The 27,467-nt window shown below is 43.8% G+C and overlaps 1 protein-coding gene and 1 long non-coding RNA gene across 4 annotated transcripts in view; both read left to right on the forward strand.

Annotated features, from left to right (window-relative positions):
* Window positions 1-27,467, forward strand: part of COL8A2 (collagen type VIII alpha 2 chain) — a 425,675-nt gene that overhangs the window by 333,777 nt on the left and 64,431 nt on the right. The gene's annotated exons all lie outside the window — the stretch shown is intronic.
* On the forward strand, window positions 7,100-19,096 carry LOC138672096 (uncharacterized). The gene is made up of 2 exons (XR_011319574.1): window positions 7,100-7,533; window positions 18,899-19,096. It is a non-coding gene; the product is annotated as an uncharacterized lncRNA (long non-coding RNA).

Below are 27,467 nucleotides of genomic sequence, written 5' to 3' on the forward strand. Positions count from 1 at the left end.
TCTGTGGAATGTCCCTCACTGCCACTGCCCCACTGACCAGTAGACTGTGGAATGTCCCTCACTGCCACCACCCCTCAGACCAGTAGTCTGTGGAATGTCCCTCACTGCCACTGCCCCACTGACCAGTAGACTGTGGAATGTCCCTCACTGCCACCACCCCACTGACCAGTAGTCTAATCTTTATTTTTTATATAGCGCTAACATATTCCGCAGCGCTTTACAGTTTGCACACATCATCATCACTGTCCCCGATTGGGCTCACAATCTAGAATTCCTATCAGTATGTCTTTGGAATGTGGGAGGAAACCGGAGTGCCCGGAGGAAACCCACGCAAACACGGAGAGAACATACAAACTCTTTGCAGATGTTGTCCTGGGTGGGATTAGAACCCAGGACCCCAGCGCTGCAAGGCTGTAGTGCTAACCACTGCGCCACCGTGCTGCCCAGTCTGTGGAATGTCCCTCACTGCCACTGCCCCACTGACCAGTAGACTGTGGAATGTCCCTCACTGCCACCACCCCACTGACCAGAAGTCTGTGGAATGTCCCTCACTGCCACCACCCCACTGACCAGTAGACTGTGGAATGTCCCTCAATACCACTGCCCCACTGACCAGTAGACTGTGGAATGTCCCTCAATACCACTGCCCCTCTGACCAGTAGTCTGCTGAATGTCTCTCACTGCAATCATCCCACTGACATCTCCTCCTGCCAGGGGAGAAAGAAATGGAAAGTGGGCGTGGATTTGGGTGTGGCAAGGGGTGTGGGCAAATTTTGACAAAAGTTGTTGTTCTTTTATTGCTTAAAGGTAATCTGTCACCAAGTTTTTGCTGTGTAATCTTAGAAAACCTTGAAGTACAGGAGCAGAGCCTGATTCCAGAGATATATGACATTTTGACTTCCTCATGCCCCCTAGTCCAACCAAGCCCCCCAGCTCAACATTCTGGGCTCCTCTAGATCTCCAGTAGAGAAAACTCTGATTCTATCATAACCGCTACAACCCAGTAAACTAAGTGATACATCAATGGAATCAGGGTCTCTGTCCCTACCTTATGTTGCTATCAGGGGAAATAGCAAAAATCTGCTGTCAGATTTCTTTTAATTGAAAAATTTCCCATCAAATCAGTATGTTTGTGGTGGAGGGATTTATCACGGGTCTAGACATACAATTAGTGCGGCCATACAGGGGGCCCAGATCTGGCTGATTACCAACCCTGGCTGGCTTTTTCTAGAGCAACTTCGGGTGATTAATATGTCTCTAATTATGAGAGGCACCAGACTAGTTTTGTCTCTTACTATGGTCCCTGATTGGATTTTCTAACTATATTTTCACTAAAACGCTAGAGTATTTCAGAAGTGGATATACCTGGCTGCCATGAGGCAGCCTAGTGCTGAATCATGGGGGCCTTGAGGACTGCAGGTGGGGAACATCACCTGTGCAGTACTAAGGAAATCCTGATCTGTTGGGGGGCCGTGAGAACTGGAGTTTGTCAAACACTGATTTAAATTGACCTAAAAAGACAAAGCAGGAGAAAGATAGAAATGAGAGGAGCAGGATACATAAAGCAGTGGAAACAAAAGAAGAAAATATATGTATAAAAAAAGTTTAGTTATTTAAATGAAGGTTGAGAACAATAAAAAAAAGCTAATAATAAAATGCGGAGGTTAGAGTACAAAACAAAGGGATGGAAGACAGATGCAAGCGAGGGGCACACTGAAATATAGGGTTACAGACTGCAGACAAAATAGGAAATACACAAAGTCCAGACAAAAAGAATCTCTATTCAAAGTTCTTACAGTGTTACTAAGGCCGGCGTCACACTTGCGAGTTTTACGGACGTAAGAGCGCAGAAACTACGTCCGTAAAACTCGCAAAAAATACGGCACAATTATTCTCTATGCCCCTGCTCCTATCTGCCGTATTTTACTGATCAGTATTATACGGCTTTCTACGGCCGTACAAAATCGCAGCATGCTGCGTTTGTCACCGTACTGCGCAAGAAATACGCCAATGAAAGTCTATGGAAGCGTGAAAAATACGGATTACACACGGACAAGCAGTGTGACTTGCGAGAAAAACGCAGCGCTGTTAGAGAGAAAAGCCGGTAATTCAGTGCGGTGTACAGTAAAATCACACTGACAGCTTACAGTAGAATAGGTAGAATAAATGTGTACACATAGAATAGGTATATATATATATATGTCAGTGAGACACATATATGTATATATATTATTATTTATTCCAGCGCTAGACAGCTTGAAAGCCGGTAATTCAATTACCGGCTTTTTCTTTCTCCTTCCTAAAACCCGACATGATTTGAGACATGGTTTGGCCGTTCTAGCTCTTAAAATAAAGGGTTAAATGGCGGAAAAAATTGGCGTGGGCTCCCGCGCAATTTTCTCCGCCAGAGTAGTAAAGCCAGTGACTGAGGGCAGATATTAATTGCCTGGAGAGGGTCCACGGTTATTGGCCCCCCCCTGGCTAAAAATATCTGCCCCCAGCCACCCCAGAAAAGGCACCTCTGGAAGATGCGCCTATTCTGGCACTTGGCCACTCTCTTCCCATTCCCGTGTAGCGGTGGGATATGGGGTAATGAAGGGTTAATGCCACCTTGCTATTGTAAGGTGACATTAAGCCTAATTAATAATGGAGAGGCGTCAATTATGACACCTATCCATTATTAATCCAATTGTAGTAAAGGGTTAAATAAAACACAAACACATTATTTAAAATTATTTTAATGAAATAAAAACAATGGTTGTTGGAGTATTTTATTCTACGCCCAATCCAATCACTGAAGACCCTCGTTCTGTGAAAGAAAAAACATAATAAACCAACAATATACTTACCCTCCGCAGATCTGTAACGTCCAACGATGTAAATCCTTCTGAAGGGGTTAAAACATTTTGCAGGCTTTCTAGGAAAGTTCCCACGATCTATGAACATCCAGCAGAGGGCGCCTCACCGCAAATGAAGCTAAATATAGCTCATTGATCTATATTTAGCCTCATTCCCCGGGGTTTTGCAGCGAGGAGCAGCCTGAATTAGCAAAGCTCTTTGCTGCAAAATGTTTTAACCCCTTCAGAAGGATTTACATCGTTGGACGTTACAGATCTGCGGAGGGTAAGTATATTGTTGGTTTATTATGTTTTTTCTTTCACAGAACGAGGGTCTTCAGTGACTGGATTGGGCGTAGAATAAAATACTCCAACAACCATTGTTTTTTTTTCATTAAAATAATTTTAAATAATGTGTTTGTGTTTTATTTAACCCTTTACTACAATTGGATTAATAATGGATAGGTGTCATAATTGACGCCTCTCCATTATTAATTAGGCTTAATGTCACCTTACAATAGCAAGGTAGCATTAACCCTTCATTACCCCATATCCCACCACTACACGGGAATGGGAAGAGAGTGGCCAAGTGCCAGAATAGGCGCATCTTCCAGATGTGCCTTTTCTGGGGTGGCTGGGGGCAGATATTTTTAGCCAGGGGGGGGGCCAATAACCATGGACCCTCTCCAGGCTATTAATATCTGCCCTCAGTCACTGGCTTTACTACTCTGGCGGAGAAAATTGCGCGGGAGCCCACGCCAATTTTTTCCGCCATTTAACCCTTTATTTTAAGAGCTAGAACGGCCAAATTTTGCAGATACACACTACTGACATTAGTAGTGTGGAATCTGCAAAAAAAATGGAGAGAAGACATGGTTTACTGTATGTAAACCATGTCTCAAATCATGTCGGGTTTTAGGAAGGAGAAAGAAAAAGCCGGTAATTGAATTACCGGCTTTCAAGCTGTATAGCGCTGGAATAAATAATAATATATATACATATATGTGTCTAATGACATATATATATATATATATATATATATATATATATATATATGGACAGTATATATATATAGTTTTTTCTTTTTGGGACACATGGATCATTTCTATAGCGGTATGTTGGTTTTGCAAGCCTGCGAGAAAACCACGCAGTACGGATGCCATACGGATTACATATGGAGGATGCCATGCGCAAAAAACGCTGACACACCCTGCCTACGGAGGAGCTACGGACCACTATTTTCGGGACTTTTCAGCGTATTACGGCCGTAATATACGGACTGTATTGTTTTACGCTGTGTGTGACGCCGGCCTAACACTGTGGAAAAAGTCTAAATATAGCTAACATTTTCTTTAATGCTTTTCCTCTAGCAATTGTTTTGCATTTGTTTGTCAAAAATGCCTTGGGCCAGGAAAATTACATTTGCATGTCTCTACCTTAAGTTTTAGAGTTATTTATATTGGATTTCACAAATTTAACGTGTTACTTTCCTAATGAATTTGATGTCAGATGTCTGTCCCTAACACTCTTTTTAAGTAGTTGGTAGGAAACTGCAAAGTACATACTCAGAATTTACCACTAGGGGGCAACTATCACCACTAGATCTATCATTCTAGAAACATTTCATATTGTTTATTTAAAAAGTGCAGTTTTTATTACATATTATTCAGGTTTGCAAAAATATTACCTCTACTACTTCTGTAAATCCTAATATTTCTATTTAATATTGTCTAACTTAAAAAATAAGTTAGTGGCAAAAAAAGGTAAAAAAAAAAACAACAGTTTTTAAAATTTAGCATAGAGCATTTTTACACACAGTGGCTTTTAACAAAACTTACAGAGAAATTTAAATTGATGAAGATATTTATTCTTTTTTACTGAAGATGCCCTCTTAAACAAAGAATAAGGTAATAATGAATTATAGGATAAGATGTGCTAAGTATACAGTATGTATATGATACCTTTTAGCATTCACTATATTGCCATTTATTTTGGCAATGGTTAAATATCTAATAATTTAATTCTTGAAAATCTATCATAGCTAGAGATTGGTGGACCCCTGGATGTTCGGGTCCAGTGGGTTCAGCCGAACAGTTAAACAAAGTTCGGGTTCGGGTACCAGAACAATAACTGCACCCGAACCCAAACCTGGGCCACATTCACTTAAATGGGGAGCCCAAACATCTAGTGTTTGCCATGCTGTCATGTGCATGACAGCGCAACAAACACTGCTTCTGATCAGCGTTAAAATTATTACCGTCGATCAGATAGCCGCTGTTCCCACAACAGTGAACCTGCAGTGGCGATTGGAGGCATAATGTTTACCTCCGGTCACTGGCGTCAGCTCATGGGACTACTATTCCCATCAGGCTATGCCTGCTGCCGCTAATAACAGCGAGAGCAGGTGGTGACTGATGGGAGTATTCATCAACCGGCACCTGCACTCTAAATAAATAATAAAAAACAGTGTTTGTTTCCCTGTATTTTTGATAACCAGCCAGGCAAAACTGACAGCTGGGGGCTGCAACCCTCAGTTTTCAGCAATAGCAAGGCTGGCTACCAAGTATAGAGGGATTCCCACACGGTTTTTAAATAAATAATGTAAAAAAAAGCATGAGGTCCCTCCCGTTTTTGACATCCAGCCAAAATAAAACAGGCAGCTGGGGGCTGGTATTCTCAGGCTGGTAAGGGTCCATGGATATTTGCCCCCCAACCTAAAAATAGCAGCCCACAGCCACCCAAAAAATGCACATCTATTAGATACACCAATTCTGTCACTTTATCCCACTTTTCCCACTTGCCCTGTGGCGGTTGCAAGTGGGGTAATATTTGTGATATCGATGTCACCTTTTCAGTATCCAGTGACCAGCTATCAGTTTTGCCTGGCTGGTTATCAAAAATACAGGTGAACTCATGGCTTTTTTTTAAATTATTTATTTTGAGCTCTCATTAGCTGCCTCCTGCTTTTGCTTTTAGTAGCAGCAGCAAATGTAGTCTGATGGGAGCAGCAGTTCCATCAGCCGGCGCCAGTGACTAGAGGTAAACTTTTTACCTTTAATCACAGCTGTGGGCTAACGCTGTCATTTGACAGCGTGGGAACTGTGGCTGTCTGACTGGTGGTAATGATTTTACAGCCGATCAGAAGCAGTGTTTGCCATGCTGTCATGCATATGATAGCACAATAAACACCCATTGTTCGGACGACCAAACCCAAAGAGTGACACGAACTTCCTGGTGAAGTCCGTGTTCGGTGTCTGTGTCCAAGTAATAGGTGTTCAGTAGGAACACCAAACTTTACTGTGTGGGTTCTCCTATCTCTAATAATAATGTATACTGGTGAAAAGTGGAGGAGGCTGGAACCAAGTGAAAGGTAGAAGGTAATTGCATATACTAGCAGGACCATGAGGTATGGAGAGAAGAAATAGTTCAAGATTGAGCTGCTTGCAGTTGTGTGTCTCTTACAGAGAAGTTAGCCAATATCTTGTTAGGGTGTTAGGGTAGGATTTTGTACCAGGGACTGACAACAGGTCTTTTATGTTGCCATTTATACACTGCAAGGCAAAGGATCTTGGAGAAATGTTAGATGGCCAAGCTCAGCAAGTTCAAGTAGTACCGATTGTGCAGTAATAATGTAATTTCTCAGACCTTATCTAAAAATAGAGTGAACATAGACTGTGTTCCCACTGATGAAGAACTGGAGGCAATGGAGGACCCACCTTCATTCTAGGTAACAATAAAGTGGTGCAGATTTACCATAGCCTAGGAAATGCCCCTATAATAAGTTTGCAGTGGAATAGATGTCCACAAAATGGAGGAGCAAATAGTGGTAGGAAAGACTGAAAAGAAAAGACTATAGGAAGATAGCCCATTGTGAAACATGAAGATAGTGTAGGGGGTATGGTAAAATGTGTTTATTTCATTGCCTTTTTCCCTCTTCCCAGTGCCGTATGTTATTAGTGTATGTGTATAGGTTAACATATGCTGATATTGCTTCACGACCCTACCCTAGTATATAATGGTACTGCTACACAATCAGATGTATTACCATGTCTTGTTCTGCTAAATGTATATATTTGCTATTTGGTGTATCTGTTAAATAGGGAAAGTGTAGTATTAAAGTTTGCCCACAAGATGGAGCGCCTTAGTACATAATGCTAAATATGAGTTTTACATAGCTGGTAACTAGTTACTGTAGGAGGGGTTAGCTGCAGCTAAGGGAAGGAGTGTTTCCTGTATCTAGTCAGAAGGGCCCGATCGCCAGACAGTCCACACGGGCTGAAGTGCCCAGGACACTGGCAGTTACCATGCAACATTGGTTGATTAAGAGGAGAAAGCCCAGCCATCCACAGCATCAGACCAGAAAAGCGAAGGCCAGCACAGCAGTAAGAAATAGGGAAAAAAGACAGTACATGGGAACAGGTAGCCCTAGAATGTGGCAGCTTATGGCTTGGGCAGATGTCCTCAGTACCAGGGTGAAACAGTGGCTGAGGCAAAACCCTGAAGCAGTGAGCTGGGAGCAGGACAGCGCTGGGACTTCACAGAGCAAAATACTGATGGGCAGGTCATTCGCCAGGTGGCAACTAGCTTTGGAGGTGGATACTCTTTTGTCTGGGGCGAAACAGACTGAGGAGAGCCTAACCATGGCAGAACTGAATTGGGAGGACACTGAGGACCCGTGCGGCAAGGTCCGACCCAGGTATTTGCTATGTGAAAGGAACCTGAAGACACAAAAGAGAATGGTAAAACCAAAAACACTCAGTTTGAAAAAATGTTGCAGTAATCCGCAAGTGCTAGTAAAAGATGTAAAAAACAGGGTATTTGGTTGATACGTTTTTTGCAAAAAATGTATACTAAGCTGCTCTACCAATCTTCACAGTATACCCTTATCAGAGCAGTCCTAACTAATGTATGCAATCCCTATCTGATGTATTTAAAAACCTGATCATCTGTATATAACCTGTGTGAACAGGGTTCAGAGAGGAAAAATCCATGTGTGCATACAGGGTAGAACAGCTTTTGTGCAGATAGCCCAAGAGGAGTGGTGGAACTCCCCAGTCTTGTAGACACAAGAGAACAATTATGGAAACAGGAACACATGGGCTACTTGCACAGTGAACAAGTCTGTATGATCATGTTCACACACCACCAAGAAACCTGAAGACACAAAAGAGAATAGTAAAACCAAAAACACTCAGTTTGAAAAAATGTTGCAGTAATCCGCAAGTGCTAGTAAAAGATGTAAAAAACAGGGTATTTGGTTGATACGTTTTTTGCAAAAAATGTATACTAAGCTGCTCTACCAATCTTCACAGTATACCCTTATCAGAGCAGTCCTAACTAATGTATGCAATCCCTATCTGATGTATTTAAAAACCTGATCATCTGTATATAACCTGTGTGAACAGGGTTCAGAGAGGAAAAATCCATGTGTGCATACAGGGTAGAACAGCTTTTGTGCAGATAGCCCAAGAGGAGTGGTGGAACTCCCCAGTCTTGTAGACACAAGAGAACAATTATGGAAACAGGAACACATGGGCTACTTGCACAGTGAACAAGTCTGTATGATCATGTTCACACACCACCAAGAAACCTGAAGACACAAAAGAGAATAGTAAAACCAAAAACACTCAGTTTGAAAAAATGTTGCAGTAATCCGCAAGTGCTAGTAAAAGATGTAAAAAACAGGGTATTTGGTTGATACGTTTTTTGCAAAAAATGTATACTAAGCTGCTCTACCAATCTTCACAGTATACCCTTATCAGAGCAGTCCTAACTAATGTATGCAATCCCTATCTGATGTATTTAAAAACCTGATCATCTGTATATAACCTGTGTGAACAGGGTTCAGAGAGGAAAAATCCATGTGTGCATACAGGGTAGAACAGCTTTTGTGCAGATAGCCCAAGAGGAGTGGTGGAACTCCCCAGTCTTGTAGACACAAGAGAACAATTATGGAAACAGGAACACATGGGCTACTTGCACAGTGAACAAGTCTGTATGATCATGTTCACACACCACCAAGAAACCTGAAGACACAAAAGAGAATAGTAAAACCAAAAACACTCAGTTTGAAAAAATGTTGCAGTAATCCGCAAGTGCTAGTAAAAGATGTAAAAAACAGGGTATTTGGTTGATACGTTTTTTGCAAAAAATGTATACTAAGCTGCTCTACCAATCTTCACAGTATACCCTTATCAGAGCAGTCCTAACTAATGTATGCAATCCCTATCTGATGTATTTAAAAACCTGATCATCTGTATATAACCTGTGTGAACAGGGTTCAGAGAGGAAAAATCCATGTGTGCATACAGGGTAGAACAGCTTTTGTGCAGATAGCCCAAGAGGAGTGGTGGAACTCCCCAGTCTTGTAGACACAAGAGAACAATTATTGAAACAGGAACACATGGGCTACTTGCACAGTGAACAAGTCTGTATGATCATGTTCACACACCACCAAGAAACCTGAAGACACAAAAGAGAATAGTAAAACCAAAAACACTCAGTTTGAAAAAATGTTGCAGTAATCCGCAAGTGCTAGTAAAAGATGTAAAAAACAGGGTATTTGGTTGATACGTTTTTTGCAAAAAATGTATACTAAGCTGCTCTACCAATCTTCACGGTATACCCTTATCAGAGCAGTCCTAACTAATGTATGCAATCCCTATCTGATGTATTTAAAAACCTGATCATCTGTATATAACCTGTGTGAACAGGGTTCAGAGAGGAAAAATCCATGTGTGCATACAGGTTAGAACAGCTTTTGTGCAGATAGCCCAAGAGGAGTGGTGGAACTCCCCAGTCTTGTAGACACAAGAGAACAATTATGGAAACAGGAACACATGGGCTACTTGCACAGTGAACAAGTCTGTATGATCATGTTCACACACCACCAAGAAACCTGAAGACACAAAAGAGAATAGTAAAACCAAAAACACTCAGTTTGAAAAAATGTTGCAGTAATCCGCAAGTGCTAGTAAAAGATGTAAAAAACAGGGTATTTGGTTGATACGTTTTTTGCAAAAAATGTATACTAAGCTGCTCTACCAATCTTCACGGTATACCCTTATCAGAGCAGTCCTAACTAATGTATGCAATCCCTATCTGATGTATTTAAAAACCTGATCATCTGTGTTATGGCTGGCAATCAGGCAACACAGCGTGCAGTAATCAGCGCACATACAGAGATCTGGCAATAACCAAAAACAATAGGACGAGCTCTGAGACGTGGAATCTCTGTAGACTGCAGTACCTGATCTATCCTCACACAACTATAAGCAGCAGTGGATTGCGCCTATCACTACCTATGCAACTCGGCACTGCCTGAGGAGCTGACTAGCCTGAAGATAGAAATACAAGCCTGACTTACCTCAGAGAAATACCCCAAAGGAATAGGCAGCCCCCCACATATAATGACTGTTAGCAAGATGAAAAGACAAACGTAGGAATGAAATAGATTCAGCAAAGTGAGGCCCGATATTCTAGACAGAGCGAGGATAGCAAAGAGAACTATGCAGTCTACAAAAAACCCTAAAACGAAAACCACGCAAAGGGGCAAAAAGACCCACCGTGCCGAACTAACAGCACGGCGGAGCACCCCTTTGCTTCTCAGAGCTTCCAGCAAAAGATAATAGCAAGCTGGACAGAAAAAACAGAAAACAAACTAGAAGCACTTATCTAGCAGAGCAGCAGGCCCAAGGAAAGATGCAGTAGCTCAGATCCAACACTGGAACATTGACAAGGAGCAAGGAAGACAGACTCAGGTGGAGCTAAATAGCAAGGCAGCCAACGAGCTCACCAAAACACCTGAGGGAGGAAGCCCAGAGACTGCAATACCACTTGTGACCACAGAAGTGAACTCAGCCACAGAATTCACAACACATCTGTATATAACCTGTGTGAACAGGGTTCAGAGAGGAAAAATCCATGTGTGCATACAGGGTAGAACAGCTTTTGTGCAGATAGCCCAAGAGGAGTGGTGGAACTCCCCAGTCTTGTAGACACAAGAGAACAATTATGGAAACAGGAACACATGGGCTACTTGCACAGTGAACAAGTCTGTATGATCATGTTCACACACCACCAAGAAACCTGAAGACACAAAAGAGAATAGTAAAACCAAAAACACTCAGTTTGAAAAAATGTTGCAGTAATCCGCAAGTGCTAGTAAAAGATGTAAAAAACAGGGTATTTGGTTGATACGTTTTTTGCAAAAAATGTATACTAAGCTGCTCTACCAATCTTCACGGTATACCCTTATCAGAGCAGTCCTAACTAATGTATGCAATCCCTATCTGATGTATTTAAAAACCTGATCATCTGTGTTATGGCTGGCAATCAGGCAACACAGCGTGCAGTAATCAGCGCACATACAGAGATCTGGCAATAACCAAAAACAATAGGACGAGCTCTGAGACGTGGAATCTCTGTAGACTGCAGTACCTGATCTATCCTCACACAACTATAAGCAGCAGTGGATTGCGCCTATCACTACCTATGCAACTCGGCACTGCCTGAGGAGCTGACTAGCCTGAAGATAGAAATACAAGCCTGACTTACCTCAGAGAAATACCCCAAAGGAATAGGCAGCCCCCCACATATAATGACTGTTAGCAAGATGAAAAGACAAACGTAGGAATGAAATAGATTCAGCAAAGTGAGGCCCGATATTCTAGACAGAGCGAGGATAGCAAAGAGAACTATGCAGTCTACAAAAAACCCTAAAACGAAAACCACGCAAAGGGGCAAAAAGACCCACCGTGCCGAACTAACAGCACGGCGGAGCACCCCTTTGCTTCTCAGAGCTTCCAGCAAAAGATAATAGCAAGCTGGACAGAAAAAACAGAAAACAAACTAGAAGCACTTATCTAGCAGAGCAGCAGGCCCAAGGAAAGATGCAGTAGCTCAGATCCAACACTGGAACATTGACAAGGAGCAAGGAAGACAGACTCAGGTGGAGCTAAATAGCAAGGCAGCCAACGAGCTCACCAAAACACCTGAGGGAGGAAGCCCAGAGACTGCAATACCACTTGTGACCACAGAAGTGAACTCAGCCACAGAATTCACAACAGTACCCCCCCCTTGAGGAGGGGTCACCGAACCCTCACCAGAACCCCCAGGCCGACCAGGATGAGCCACATGAAAGGCACGAACAAGATCTGGGGCATGGACATCAGAGGCAAAAACCCAGGAATTATCTTCCTGAGCATAACCCTTCCATTTGACCAGATACTGGAGTTTCCGTCTAGAGACACGAGAATCCAAAATCTTCTCCACAATATACTCCAATTCCCCCTCCACCAAAACAGGGGCAGGAGGCTCCACAGGTGGAACCATAGGTGCCACGTATCTCCTCAACAACGACCTATGGAATACATTATGTATGGAAAAGGAGTCTGGGAGGGTCAGACGAAAAGACACCGGATTGAGAATCTCAGAAATCCTATACGGACCAATAAAACGAGGTTTAAATTTAGGAGAGGAAACCTTCATAGGAATATGACGAGAAGATAACCAAACCAGATCCCCAACACGAAGTCGGGGTCCCACACGGCGTCTGCGATTAGCGAAAAGCTGAGCCTTCTCCTGGGACAAGGTCAAATTGTCCACTACCTGAGTCCAGATCTGCTGCAACCTGTCCACCACAGAATCCACACCAGGACAGTCCGAAGACTCAACCTGTCCTGAAGAGAAACGAGGATGGAACCCAGAATTGCAGAAAAATGGAGAGACCAAGGTAGCCGAGCTGGCCCGATTATTAAGGGCGAACTCAGCCAACGGCAAAAATGACACCCAATCATCCTGGTCAGCGGAAACAAAACATCTCAGATATGTTTCCAAGGTCTGATTGGTTCGTTCGGTCTGGCCATTAGTCTGAGGATGGAAGGCCGAGGAGAAAGATAGGTCAATGCCCATCCTACCACAAAAGGCTCGCCAGAACCTCGAGACAAACTGGGAACCTCTGTCAGAAACAATATTCTCAGGAATTCCATGTAAACGAACCACATGCTGGAAGAACAAAGGCACCAAATCAGAGGAGGAAGGCAATTTACCAAGGGCACCAGATGGACCATTTTAGAAAAGCGATCACAGACCACCCAAATGACCGACATTTTTTGAGAAACGGGAAGGTCAGAAATGAAATCCATCGAAATATGTGTCCAAGGCCTCTTCGGGACCGGCAAGGGCAAAAGCAACCCACTGGCACGTGAACAGCAGGGCTTAGCCCTAGCACAAATTCCACAGGACTGCACAAAAGCACGCACATCCCGTGACAGAGACGGCCACCAGAAGGATCTAGCAACCAACTCCCTGGTACCAAAGATTCCTGGATGACCGGCCAGCACCGAACAATGAAGTTCAGAGATAACTTTACTAGTCCACCTATCAGGGACGAACAGTTTCTCGGCCGGACAACGATCAGGTTTATTAGCCTGAAATTTCTGCAACACTCTCCGCAAATCAGGGGAGATGGCAGACACAATGACTCCTTCCTTGAGGATACTCGCCGGCTCAGATAACCCCGGAGAATCGGGCACAAAACTCCTAGACAGAGCATCCGCCTTCACATTTTTAGAGCCCGGAAGGTATGAAATCACAAAATCAAAACGAGCAAAAAATAACGACCAACGGGCCTGTCTAGGATTCAAGCGCTTGGCAGACTCAAGATAAGTAAGGTTCTTATGATCAGTCAAAACCACCACGCGATGCTTAGCACCCTCAAGCCAATGACGCCACTCCTCGAATGCCCACTTCATGGCCAGCAACTCTCGGTTGCCCACATCATAATTACGCTCAGCAGCAGAAAATTTCCTGGAAAAGAAAGCACATGGTTTGAACACTGAGCAACCAGAACCTCTCTGTGACAAAACCGCCCCTGCACCAATCTCAGAAGCATCAACCTCGACCTGGAACGGAAGAGAAACATCAGGTTGACACAACACAGGGGCACAGCAAAAACGACGCTTCAACTCCTGAAAAGCTTCCACGGCAGCAGAAGACCAATTAACCAAATCAGCACCCTTCTTGGTCAAATCGGTCAATGGTCTGGCAATGCTAGAAAAATTACAGATGAAGCGACGATAAAAATTAGCAAAGCCCAGGAATTTCTGCAGACTTTTTAGAGATGTCGGCTGAGTCCAATCCTGGATGGCCTGAACCTTAACCGGATCCATCTCGATAGTAGAAGGGGAAAAGATGAACCCCAAAAATGAAACTTTCTGCACACCGAAGAGACACTTTGATCCCTTCACGAACAAGGAATTAGCACGCAGTACCTGGAAAACCATTCTGACTTGCTTCACATGAGACTCCCAATCATCAGAGAAGATCAAAATGTCATCCAAGTAAACAATCAAGAATTTATCCAGATACTCACGGAAAATGTCATGCATAAAAGACTGAAAAACAGATGGAGCATTGGCAAGTCCGAACAGCATCACCAGATACTCAAAATGACCCTCGGGCGTATTAAATGCCGTTTTCCATTCATCTCCCTGCCTGATTCTCACCAGATTATACGCACCACGAAGATCAATCTTAGTAAACCAACTAGCCCCCTTAATCCGAGCAAACAAGTCAGAAATCAATGGCAAGGGATACTGAAATTTAACAGTGATCTTATTAAGAAGGCGGTAATCAATACACGGTCTTAGCGAACCATCCTTCTTGGCTACAAAAAAGAACCCTGCTCCCAATGGTGACGACGATGGGCGAATATGTCCCTTCTCCAGGGACTCCTTCACATAACTGCGCATAGCGGTGTGTTCAGGTACGGACAAATTAAATAAACGACCCTTAGGGAATTTACTACCAGGAATCAAATCGATAGCACAATCACAATTCCTATGCGGAGGTAGGGCATCAGACTTGGACTCTTCAAATACATCCTGAAAGTCCGACAAGAACTCTGGGATGTCAGAAGGAATGGATGACGAAATAGACAAAAATGGAACATCACCATGTACTCCCTGACAACCCCAGCTGGTTACCGACATAGAGTTCCAATCCAATACTGGATTATGGGTTTGTAGCCATGGCAACCCCAACACGACCACATCATGCAAATTATGCAGTACCAGAAAGCGAATAACTTCCTGATGTGCAGGAGCCATGCACATGGTCAGCTGGGCCCAGTACTGAGGCTTATTCTTGGCCAAAGGTGTAGCATCAATTCCTCTCAACGGAATAGGACACCGCAAAGGCTCCAAGAAAAATCCACAACGTTTAGCATAATCCAAATCCATCAGATTCAGGGCAGCGCCTGAATCCACAAACGCCATGACAGAATACGATGACAAAGAGCACATTAAGGTAATGGACAAAAGGAATTTGGACTGTACAGTACCAATAACGGCAGAGCTATCGAACCGCCTAGTGCGTTTAGGACAATTAGAAATAGCATGAGTAGAATCACCACAATAGAAACACAGTCTGTTCAGACGTCTGTGTTCTTGCCGTTCTACTTTAGTCATAGTCCTGTCGCACTGCATAGGCTCAGGTTTACTCTCAGACAATACCGCCAGATGGTGCACAGATTTACGCTCGCGCAAGCGACGACCGATCTGAATGGCCAAGGACATAGACTCATTCAAACCAGCAGGCATAGGAAATCCCACCATTACATCCTTAAGAGCTTCAGAGAGACCCTTTCTGAACAAAGCCGCTAGTGCAGATTCATTCCACAGAGTGAGTACTGACCACTTCCTAAATTTCTGACAATATACTTCTACATCATCCTGACCCTGGCATAAAGCCAGCAGATTTTTCTCAGCCTGATCCACTGAATTAGGCTCATCGTAAAGCAATCCCAGCGCCTGGAAAAATGCATCAACATTACTCAATGCAGAATCTCCTGGTGCAAGAGAAAACGCCCAGTCCTGTGGGTCGCCGCGCAAAAAAGAAATAATAATCAAAACCTGTTGAATAGGATTACCAGAAGAATGAGGTTTCAAGGCCAAAAATAGCTTACAATTATTTCTGAAGCTCAGGAACTTAGTTCTGTCACCAAAAAACAAATCAGGAATCGGAATTCTTGGTTCTAGCATCGATTTCTGATCAATAGTATCTTGAATCTTTTGTACATTTACAACGAGATTATCCATTGAGGAGCACAGAGCCTGAATATCCATGTCCACAGCTGTGTCCTGAAGCACTCTAATGTCTAGGGGAAAAAAAAGACTGAAGACAGAGCTAAGAAAAAAAAATGATGTCAGGATTTCTTTTTTCCCTCTATTGGGAATCATTGGTGTGGCTCCTTGTACTGTTATGGCTGGCAATCAGGCAACACAGCGTGCAGTAATCAGCGCACATACAGAGATCTGGCAATAACCAAAAACAAAAGGACGAGCTCTGAGACGTGGAATCTCTGTAGACTGCAGTACCTGATCTATCCTCACACAACTATAAGCAGCAGTGGATTGCGCCTATCACTACCTATGCAACTCGGCACTGCCTGAGGAGCTGACTAGCCTGAAGATAGAAATACAACCTGACTTACCTCAGAGAAATACCCCAAAGGAATAGGCAGCCCCCCACATATAATGACTGTTAGCAAGATGAAAAGACAAACGTAGGAATGAAATAGATTCAGCAAAGTGAGGCCCGATATTCTAGACAGAGCGAGGATAGCAAAGAGAACTATGCAGTCTACAAAAAACCCTAAAACGAAAACCACGCAAAGGGGCAAAAAGACCCACCGTGCCGAACTAACAGCACGGCGGAGCACCCCTTTGCTTCTCAGAGCTTCCAGCAAAAGATAATAGCAAGCTGGACAGAAAAAACAGAAAACAAACTAGAAGCACTTATCTAGCAGAGCAGCAGGCCCAAGGAAAGATGCAGTAGCTCAGATCCAACACTGGAACATTGACAAGGAGCAAGGAAGACAGACTCAGGTGGAGCTAAATAGCAAGGCAGCCAACGAGCTCACCAAAACACCTGAGGGAGGAAGCCCAGAGACTGCAATACCACTTGTGACCACAGAAGTGAACTCAGCCACAGAATTCACAACACATCTGTATATAACCTGTGTGAACAGGGTTCAGAGAACGAAAAATCCATGTGTGCATACAGGGTAGAACAGCTTTTGTGCAGATAGCCCAAGAGGAGTGGTGGAACTCCCCAGTCTTGTAGACACAAGAGAACAATTATGGAAACAGGAACACATGGGCTACTTGCACAGTGAACAAGTCTGTATGATCATGTTCACACACCACCAAGAAACCTGAAGACACAAAAGAGAATAGTAAAACCAAAAACACTCAGTTTGAAAAAATGTTGCAGTAATCCGCAAGTGCTAGTAAAAGATGTAAAAAACAGGGTATTTGGTTGATACGTTTTTTGCAAAAAATGTATACTAAGCTGCTCTACCAATCTTCACGGTATACCCTTATCAGAGCAGTCCTAACTAATGTATGCAATCCCTATCTGATGTATTTAAAAACCTGATCATCTGTATATAACCTGTGTGAACAGATTTCAGAGAGGAAAAATCCATGTGTGCATACAGGGTAGAACAGCTTTTGTGCAGATAGCCCAAGAGGAGTGGTGGAACTCCCCAGTCTTGTAGACACAAGAGAACAATTATGGAAACAGGAACACATGGGCTACTTGCAGCAGCTTAGTATACATTTTTTGCAAAAAATGTATCAACCAAATACCCTGTTTTTTACATCTTTTACTAGCACTTGCGGATTACTGCAACATTTTTTCAAACTGAGTGTTTTTGGTTTTACTATTCTCTTTTGTGTCTCCAGGTTTCTTGGTGGTGTGTGAACATGATCATACAGACTTGTTCACTGTGCAAGTAGCCCATGTGTTCCTGTTTCCATAATTGTTCTCTTGTGTCTACAAGACTGGGGAGTTCCACCACTCCTCTTGGGCTATCTGCACAAAAGCTGTTCTACCCTGTATGCACACATGGATTTTTCCTCTCTGAACCCTGTTCACACAGGTTATATACAGATGATCAGGTTTTTAAATACATCAGATAGGGATTGCATACATTAGTTAGGACTGCTCTGATAAGGGTATACCGTGAAGATTGGTAGAGCAGCTTAGTATACATTTTTTGCAAAAAACGTATCAACCAAATACCCTGTTTTTTACATCTTTTACTAGCACTTGCGGATTACTGCAACATTTTTTCAAACTGAGTGTTTTTGGTTTTACTATTCTCTTTTGTGTCTTCAGGTTTCTTGGTGGTGTGTGAACATGATCATACAGACTTGTTCACTGTGCAAGTAGCCCATGTGTTCCTGTTTCCATAATTGTTCTCTTGTGTCTACAAGACTGGGGAGTTCCACCACTCCTCTTGGGCTATCTGCACAAAAGCTGTTCTACCCTGTATGCACACATGGATTTTTCCTCTCTGAACCCTGTTCACACAGGTTATATACAGATGATCAGGTTTTTAAATAGATCAGATAGGGATTGCATACATTAGTTAGGAGGACTGCTCTGATAAGAGTATACCGTGAAGATTGGTAGAGCAGCTTAGTATACATTTTTTGCAAAAAACGTATCAACCAAATACCCTGTTTTTTACATCTTTTACTAGCACTTGCGGATTACTGCAACATTTTTTCAAACTGAGTGTTTTTGGTTTTACTATTCTCTTTTGTGTCTTCAGGTTTCTTGGTGGTGTGTGAACATGATCATACAGACTTGTTCACTGTGCAAGTAGCCCATGTGTTCCTGTTTCCATAATTGTTCTCTTGTGTCTACAAGACTGGGGAGTTCCACCACTCCTCTTGGGCTATCTGCACAAAAGCTGTTCTACCCTGTATGCACACATGGATTTTTCCTCTCTGAACCCTGTTCACACAGGTTATATACAGATGATCAGGTTTTTAAATACATCAGATAGGGATTGCATACATTAGTTAGGACTGCTCTGATAAGGGTATATCGTGAAGATTGGTAGAGCAGCTTAGTATACATTTTTTGCAAAAAACGTATCAACCAAATACCCTGTTTTTTACATCTTTTACTAGCACTTGCGGATTACTGCAACATTTTTTCAAACTGAGTGTTTTTGGTTTTACTATTCTCTTTTGTGTCTTCAGGTTTCTTGGTGGTGTGTGAACATGATCATACAGACTTGTTCACTGTGCAAGTAGCCCATGTGTTCCTGTTTCCATATGTGAAAGGGAGAAAGGTGCAGGGAGAGAAGAGGAAATCTGTAATACTGGTTCTGATGTAATTGCTGTGAAGAGTCTGGATGTGCTGCATAGAGCTTACAGTAAAGTTGTTGATTTAAAAGTTGAACAGGACTGTGTCTTAATCTTTATTACACCAAATAATGGGAACCCGCAGCGTAACATGTTATGATCTGGTGGCCTTGGAGCAGCATGAGACGTACTCTGGAGAAGGTGGAACCTGTACTGACCACAAACCCTGAACTTAACAGCGCAACTAGAAGTAGCCGTGGGGGTACCTAACACTCCCTAGACCCCTCGACACAGCCTAAGAACTAAAAACCCCTAAAGACAGAAACAGGAAACCTATCTTGCCTCAGAGAAAATCCCCAAAGGAAAGATAGCCCCCCACAAATATTGACTGTGAGAGGAGAGGGAAATAACATACGTAGAAATGGAATCAGGATTTAGCATAGGAGGCCATACTAGCTAAAAAGAAAGAATAGAACAGAATACTATGCGGTCAGTATTAAAACACTAGAAAATATCCACCACAGAAAATACAAAACACCACATCTGACTAAAGACATGGAGGGTATATCTGCATCTCCAGAGAAATAGCTAGGCTGCAAAAAATCCTTCACAGACTAAGCTGGACAAGACAAAAACATGAAAATGCACAGAACAATAAGGTCCACAGCAGGTGGACAGCAAAAACAAGGCCAGGACTTATCTGTGAAGAAAAGCACAGCAAACAGGAGAGACCAGAAGGGATGTGAATCCTCCAAAAACAATGGACAACTGGCACTGACTAAAGGATCAAGCAAGGCTATATAGCCCAGCCCAAATTGCAAAAAATAGATACACCTGATAAATGCTGCGATCCAACTACCGCAGCACTACCACTCATAACCACTGGAGGGAGCCCAAGAGCAGAATTCACAACAGTAACAGAGGCGACCCTGACGGTGCAGAGAATGGAGCCACAGGTACACAAAGTGTTGGACAATGTTTTCATGTAGTGGGGAGCCAGGGCACAGATACTCCAGAGTGTTCTGCCATGACTACTGCACTGGTCCAGACCCTTACACCAGCTTCCGACAAAGAAAGAAACTAGCACTATCTGAAAAGCAACAGCTTCAGTGGTGAAACCAGCTGGCCTTTGCTAGCCAGGCGGTACTGAAGGTAGAAGTCACTGATAGGACCGCCCATTGGACCAAATATCCCAGAAAGAGCAGAGGCTTAAATGATTAAAGCACAGTTATACTCAATATTTTCCTCATAAAACCATATATGAATCTGCTTACCTTACCCTGCCCTATAACTTGGTGCCTACAGATTGGACTGTATATTCATGGTGACAGGTTCTCTTTTATGGTATAATTGCCCTCATTTAATATGGTGGGGCATATGCAGTTAGAGCGTGCATGCGCCATCTCTGGACTATGACATCTCATGACAAACACAACTAGCATGGCTGCCTATACCTAATATGAATTCTGGTAGAGCACATGGGTGCTCCTTACCTGGAATGTAGTGCCCTTGTGGGCAGGTATGAGCTGCCACTGATTAATTCCTACATGCATATGTGCATCTTTGATCTTGCTGGGCTCTGCTTATTATTGAATACTCCTCATATTTGTACATCATCCCATTCATTCAGTCTCTTGAAAAAGCTGAATGCAAAATGCAAGTTGGGGTTCCAACAGTGGTCCGGTCTTTGCTGTATTTGGGCTATCATGTCTCAGCTTGGTGGTTAACTTACTTCTTCATTATCTATTTACCTATTTAATCATGTGTTAACGCACTTGCACTTACTTAACTTCTAAGTTCAAATATATTTTTCTATTATAATACTGCCACCTGCTGACTGTAATTATATTGAATCGTTGTATTTTATGAATTCAATCATTTATTTTTGCCAGGACTTTATAATCATGCCCAACTGCATTTCTGTTGTTATATGATTTAAAAAATAGAACTATTAGCAATTTTTTTAATGAGGGTTCACTTTGTGACACTATTCTGTCTAAGTAGGTGTAATCAACCAATACTCAAGTTAGTTATTAGGGCTAATCGGTGATGTTGCTACTCACAAATCCTTTTCCAGATTTGTGTTGGTCTGGAGCGCAGGCGACTCTTTGTAATACAGTAAGTTTTGTGAAGAACTTCCAGAGTAAGTCGTATTTAACACATACGTGTATTACACTACTTGTCTTTTCACAGTGGGAAATTCATCACTGCTCTCTTAACATTTATTAAACTCACTGTAAGGCAGTGACGGGTATTATATGTGAGGGACACTACTGTATGTATCTCCCAGGATATGCATTGAAGCATATTAAGGCCTCTGGAGTGCATTGCAGTCACAGGTATAGCTGTGGTTGCAATGCAGAATAAAAGTAAGTGTGGTCTTGGACAAGCTATTTGCCCAAGGCAGATTTAACCCCTTAACGACCGCAGATATGCCTTTTAATGGCGGCAGTTAAGGGTACTTATTCCTCAGCGCCGTTTGCTGAGAAACAATGTTATAGCTTCCCCAGCGTCGGAAAATCTCCGGAGTCTCGGGGGTGGCTGAGACCCCGGAGAAGATGATTCGGGTCAGTTTTTACAGTCCCTGGTGTTGAAATCACCGTTATTCACGGAGTAACAGCAACAGCAAAAAAAAAGTCTGATGTCCCATTAATTTCTCTTTCCTCTGATATGATCTAGCACATCAGAAGAGAGAGAAATAGGGTCCCCCAAGCTCCCACGGTACCCCCGGTTTCCCCTGGTCCCTCCGGCTTGTCCCACAGCCCTCTGCATCTTCTTCTGGGAAGAAAACTATGGACACATGCGCAGTATGCCCGCCGAGATCTGCCGGCCAGCACCCGGCAACAATAGCAGATTTTTCCTATTGGTTCATTTTGATCACTGTGATAGACCCTAACACAGTGATCAAAATAAAAAAATAGTAAATCAAACCCCCTTTATCACCCCCTTAGTTAGGTAAAAAAATATAATAAAATTAAAAAATGTATATTTTTCCATTAGGATTAGGGTTGGGGCTAGTGTTAGGGTTGGAGTTAGAGCTATGGTTAGAGTTGGGGCTAGGGTTAGGGTTAAGTTTAGAGCTAGGGTTAGGGTTGGGGCTATGGTTAAGGGTTGGTGTTAGGGTTAGAGCTAGGGTTAGGGTTGGGCTAGGGTTAGGGTTAGGGCTAGGGTTAGAGTTGGGACTACGTTTAGAGCTAGGGTTAGGGTTGGGATAGGTTTAGGGTTGGGGCGAGGGTTGGAGTCAGGGTTGTTCTCTCTGAAGGGTCTATATCATATATCCTCCCTCACTTAGCTATAGAGCACACTGATGAAGGTCCTCGCAACAGGCTTCAGCACAGCCTGTTGCGGCTTCGCTGCAGTGCCTCCGGCTTCTGACTGATGTGTTGATTTCAGAGATGAAGGATGAAGAGGAGGAGGAGGTGCAGGAGCTGTAGACTGTGGGGGCAACCCTGATTGATGTAGGGCCAGCAATCCTCGGCGTAGGGAGGATGTGTTCCATCCCAAGGTCCGACTGGGTCCTGTCTTCCACTATGTTAACCCAGTGTGCCGTCATTGAGATGTACCGTCCCTGCCCACAAGCACTTGTCCACGTGTCTGTGGTTAGGAGGACTTTCCCTGTAACAGCATTGGTGAGGGCATGGGTAATGTTGTGGGACACATGCTGGTGTAATGCCGGTACGGCACACTAGGAGAAAAAGTGGCAACTGGGGACTAAGTACCTTGGGATGGCCACCGCCATCAGGTTGCGGAAAGCTTCCGTCTCAACAGGCCTAAAAGGCAGCATTTCTAGCACAAGCAGAAGAGAAATATTAGAATTTAGGACTATGGCCTGTGGGGAGTTGGCTGGGTATTTCCACTTGCGTTCAAAAGACTGGGTTATAGAAAACTGAACGCTGTGCTGGGACAAGGACAGGCTCGATGATGGTGCTGCTTGACTGGGGCACAACAGGTGCAGGGCTAGAGGAATCTTCACATACACGGTGTACTGGGGATTGGCTTCTACGCAAAAGAGTGGAAGAAGCAGTGGTGTGACCTGCAGACCGTGTTCCTGGAGCCTGGGTGTTAGGGCTCGAGTTCCCGCCTCTGCACAGGGGGAATCTCGAGCCATCTCTGCTGCGGTCTCCCATTCTTCTCCAGCCGCAGTAGAGCCTGCTCAGCAGAGATGTCAGTCCCAGCATCTGGCTCAGGCAAATACTCTGCGTCTGGTAACAAAACCAGGCAACATAATGGATACAAGAGGGGGATGAAAGCACTAAATAGTGCAAGATAACCCCCCACCAGACAAAAGAACCAACTCCATAAGAATTGTGAATAAGGAGTACACACGGAGCATATAGGTAGTCAAAAGAGGTAACAATACTTTATTAAATTACATGTATTTGTACAAAATGCAAACAGTAACAGCAAGATAGTATCAAAAATACAGTGCTCAAGGATGATTAAAACAATACATAAGTGGGTATCCCCTGGTGTGCACTGTCTATGGGGCCAGTGTGCAAGCAAGTGGTAAAGGTGTACTGCTATAGGTGCATATGTATAGATGAACCGGTAAATCAGCGATGCCCAGTGGCGTGAAAAAGAAAGATTTTGCAGAGCAGCACTTACCAATGCAAGGCACCAGGACAGGGCACACCGGATGGGATCCACCAACGCAACCCCCGACGCGCGTTTCGCCCACGGATTTAGTAGCTTTATCAAGGGGAAATACTCTGCGTCTGGCTACTGCTGTTCTTCCAGGCTCTGCCATTATAGCTAGTACTGGTCAGCGGCGAGGACTCGCTTCTGGGACTAAGTCCTGCTTTCTCCCTTCTGAGCATGCCCAAAGGAACAACTCTCATTGGAGGTCAGGGGTCACATGCTTAGGTCCTGAAGCAACTCCCATTGGTCCTCTAGGAAGGTCCTGAAGTTGCTGCAACTATAAAAGGATCGCATGGCCGCACGGCCATGCGCTAGTATCAATCTTTGTTATGAGCTTTGCGCCAGTGTGGTCATGTATGCTTGTGGTCAGGGCTCGGCTGAAATAAGCCACTAGAGTACCGACACCTCCGGTGAGGAGTTTGTTTGCATGTACTCAGGGCCCGGCTGAAATAAGCCACTAGAATACCGGCACCTCCGTTGAGGAATTGTTTGTGTGCTTCTCTGACTGCATTACCACTGACTGCTATCATCTCAGCAGTTAGCTGTGTACTCCTGTGAGCTTAACAGGACACAGTGCTTTTCTAGCATGGCGACTCTGAAGTAACAGAGCTTGCTTATACCACCATATACCATTTGCTAGCAGCAGGTTCTCCTCCTGCACGGTGGACCCCGGGCTGCGAATGCACCAATAATAACATCTATATTTACTCGGTGCATTCTGCCAGCCCTAACACTGGGGTTCGGCCCACAAAGTCGGGTGCTTTGCTTGCCTGTGCCTGATCATGCTGGTGGTGGTAAGGCTGGTTGTTTTGCTACCCTACTGATGCGGGCATGGCAGGTGCTGCAAATGGCCTGTTTGGGGTTATTGGCAGCATCTTTAAAAATAACCAGACTCGGTAAGATCTAACAGTTGGAATGGCAACTTCTCTCATGTTGGTGTTACTGGGAATGGATGCACGCCTTCTGTCTGTGGCCACCACACTGCCTCCTGCCTGTTGGTGGGATATGCCTCCTTCTCCATTTGTGCTGCTGTCCTCGCTGTGCATGTCCTCCTGCCAGGTTGGGTCAGTCACTATGTCATTCACCACCTCGTCTTCCACATCCACACCCTGCTCCTCCTCCTGGCTTTCTGGCAATTGTGTCTCATCATCGCCACCTCTTGTGACACTTTCCCAACATTGTTTTCATGTGACCGGAGCTGGTCAAAGCTTTGGGCAGCTCTACATGCGATTTCATCTTTCCCCACTTCAAGATGACCGGCAGAGATTTCTGAATCTTGAAATGGACAACTGAACAGCTCTTCAGAGTGTCCAAGTGTGGCATCAGTTATCTCAGGGCACTCGGCATGGTGGGAGGAAGGAGGATCAGGGTGAGGAATATCCTCGCCACACTCACGGCTACTCAGACTTGACCGTGTGGAAGACATGGTGGTGGTGGTGGCTAAGTGACTGGAAGCATTATCCGCTATCCAACCGACAACCGTTTCACACTGCTCTGGCTTCAATAGTGGTGTGCTGCGGTCCCCTAAAAACTGGGACAGGAAGGTCAAGCGAGAAGATGTGAGTCTTTGTTGTTGCCCACTTTCACCTTGGCCATGGCCTCGTCCTCTGGATGCACCATCAGCATCACGTCCACTTTCCCGTTCCTTGCCCCTTGCCTTAACCATTTTAAATGCACTGCTGCATTATTTCAAATGCTCAACACAAATGTCTTTATTAGTAGCTAAATAAAATCTGATCAGTATGTCTGTAAATCTACGATTGTTCAAACCCAAACGCCAGGCAGGCCTTAGCCTGACACAACAGACTGTATTCAATGTTTGGGGGCTTTTTTGTGATGTGAATTTCTGCAAAATAGTGCTGTATAGAATTGAAGTATCAGACAGCCCAAAAATAAGCACACCGGCCTATAATGACCAAACTTGGAGCACGTAGATATATGACGGCTGTCACGGAAATACCACATTGGCAAATATGTGGCCTTTTTATGGTTTGATATGCAAAATAGTGCTGTATAGAATTTGAGTATCAGACAGCCAAAAAATAAGTACACCGGCCTACAATGACCAACCTTGGATCACACAGATATATGACGGCTGTCATGGAAATACCACACTGGCAAATATGTGGCCTTTTTTCTGGTTTGATATGAAAAATAGTGCTGTATAGAATTTGAGTATCAAACAGCCAAAAAATAAGTACACAGGCCTACAATGACCAATCTTGGAGCAAGCAGATATATGATGGCTGTAATGGAAATACCACCCTGGCAAATATGTGGCTTTTTTTTGTTTGATATGCAAAATAGTGCTGTATAGAATTTGAGTATCAAACAGCAAAAAATAAGTACACCGGTCTACAATGACAAAACTTGGAGCACTCAAGATATATGACGGCTGTCACGGAAATACCACACTGACAAATATGTGGCATTATTTTGGCTTGATATGTAAAATAGAGCTGTAAAGAATTTGAGATTCAGACAGCAAAAACAAGGTGTACACCGGCCTACAATGACCAAACCTGGAGCACGCAGATATATGACGGCTGTCATGGAAATACCACACTGGCAAATATGTGGCCTTTTTTTGGTTTGATATGCAAAATAGTGCTGTATAGAATTTGAGTATCAGACAGCCAAAAAATAAGTACACCGGCCTACAATGACAAAACTTGGAGCACACAGATATATGACGGCTGTCACGGAAATACCACACTGGCAAATATGTGGCATTTTTTTGGTTTGATATGTAAAATAGAGCTGTATAGAATTTGAGATTCAGACAGCAAAAACAAGGGGTACACCGGCGATACAATGACCAAACCTGGAGCACGCAGATATATGACGGCTGTCACGGAAATACCACACTGGCAAATATGTGGCATTTTTTGGGTGTTGGATATGCAAAAAAGTGCTGTGTAGAATTTGAGTATCAGACAGCCAAAAAATAAGTACACCGGCCTACAATGACCAAACTTGGAGCACGCAGATATATGATGGCTATCACTGAAATACCACACTGGCAAATATGTGGCCTTTTTTTGGTTTGATATGCAAAATAGTGCTGTATAGATTTGGAGCTACGTATTCCTGACAAACTATGATTTTTTCAACAGGCCTCAGTCTGACAGAACAGACTGTATATTTTTTTTTGGGGGGTGAATTTTTGGAAAAAAAAACCCAACTAGGTATATAGTAAATAAGCTGCAGTAGCAGACAGTTATGCAGCTTTGGGAGGGATGCAGTGGGAGGAATGGACGCACATACAGTGCCTGCAGGCCTTGCACTGATGTGGATATGCTGTGCCCTGCCTACCTAGCGCTGAAATATCGGGACCCATGAATTAGACCTAAATAGGACTGTTGGTTTCTCTGGAGTTGTGGATATAAGAGTTGCAGACCTACACTACCTCTAAAAACCATGATTCTGACCCTATTTCGGCACCAGCTCTCCCTACTCTCGCTGAAACAGGAACGGAATGTGGTGAGCAGGGCGGCGCTGGGTCTCTTATACTCGGGATGATGCTGTACAGCCAAGCCTATCACTGCACGACCACAACAAAGATGGCTGCGGCGTTTCATGGCCTGGCAGACAATCCCTGCAGCGTGATTGGGTCTCTAAAGTCCGCCAAAACTGCTGGGTGGAGACTGCAGTTAACGCCGAATAATTCCGGAAATGCTCACTGCTCACCGAGTACGCCGAGCATAGCGATACTCGGGCGAGTAACGAATAGTGGCGAGCACGTTCCCTCATCACTAGTAGTAACAATGTTTTCAACTTTTGACTTTAAGGCTCCATATATCACCATCAATTTATTGAACTCAAG

This window comes from Ranitomeya imitator, chromosome 3 (genome assembly GCF_032444005.1).
Source record: "Ranitomeya imitator isolate aRanImi1 chromosome 3, aRanImi1.pri, whole genome shotgun sequence".
NCBI lineage: Eukaryota > Metazoa > Chordata > Amphibia > Anura > Dendrobatidae > Ranitomeya > Ranitomeya imitator.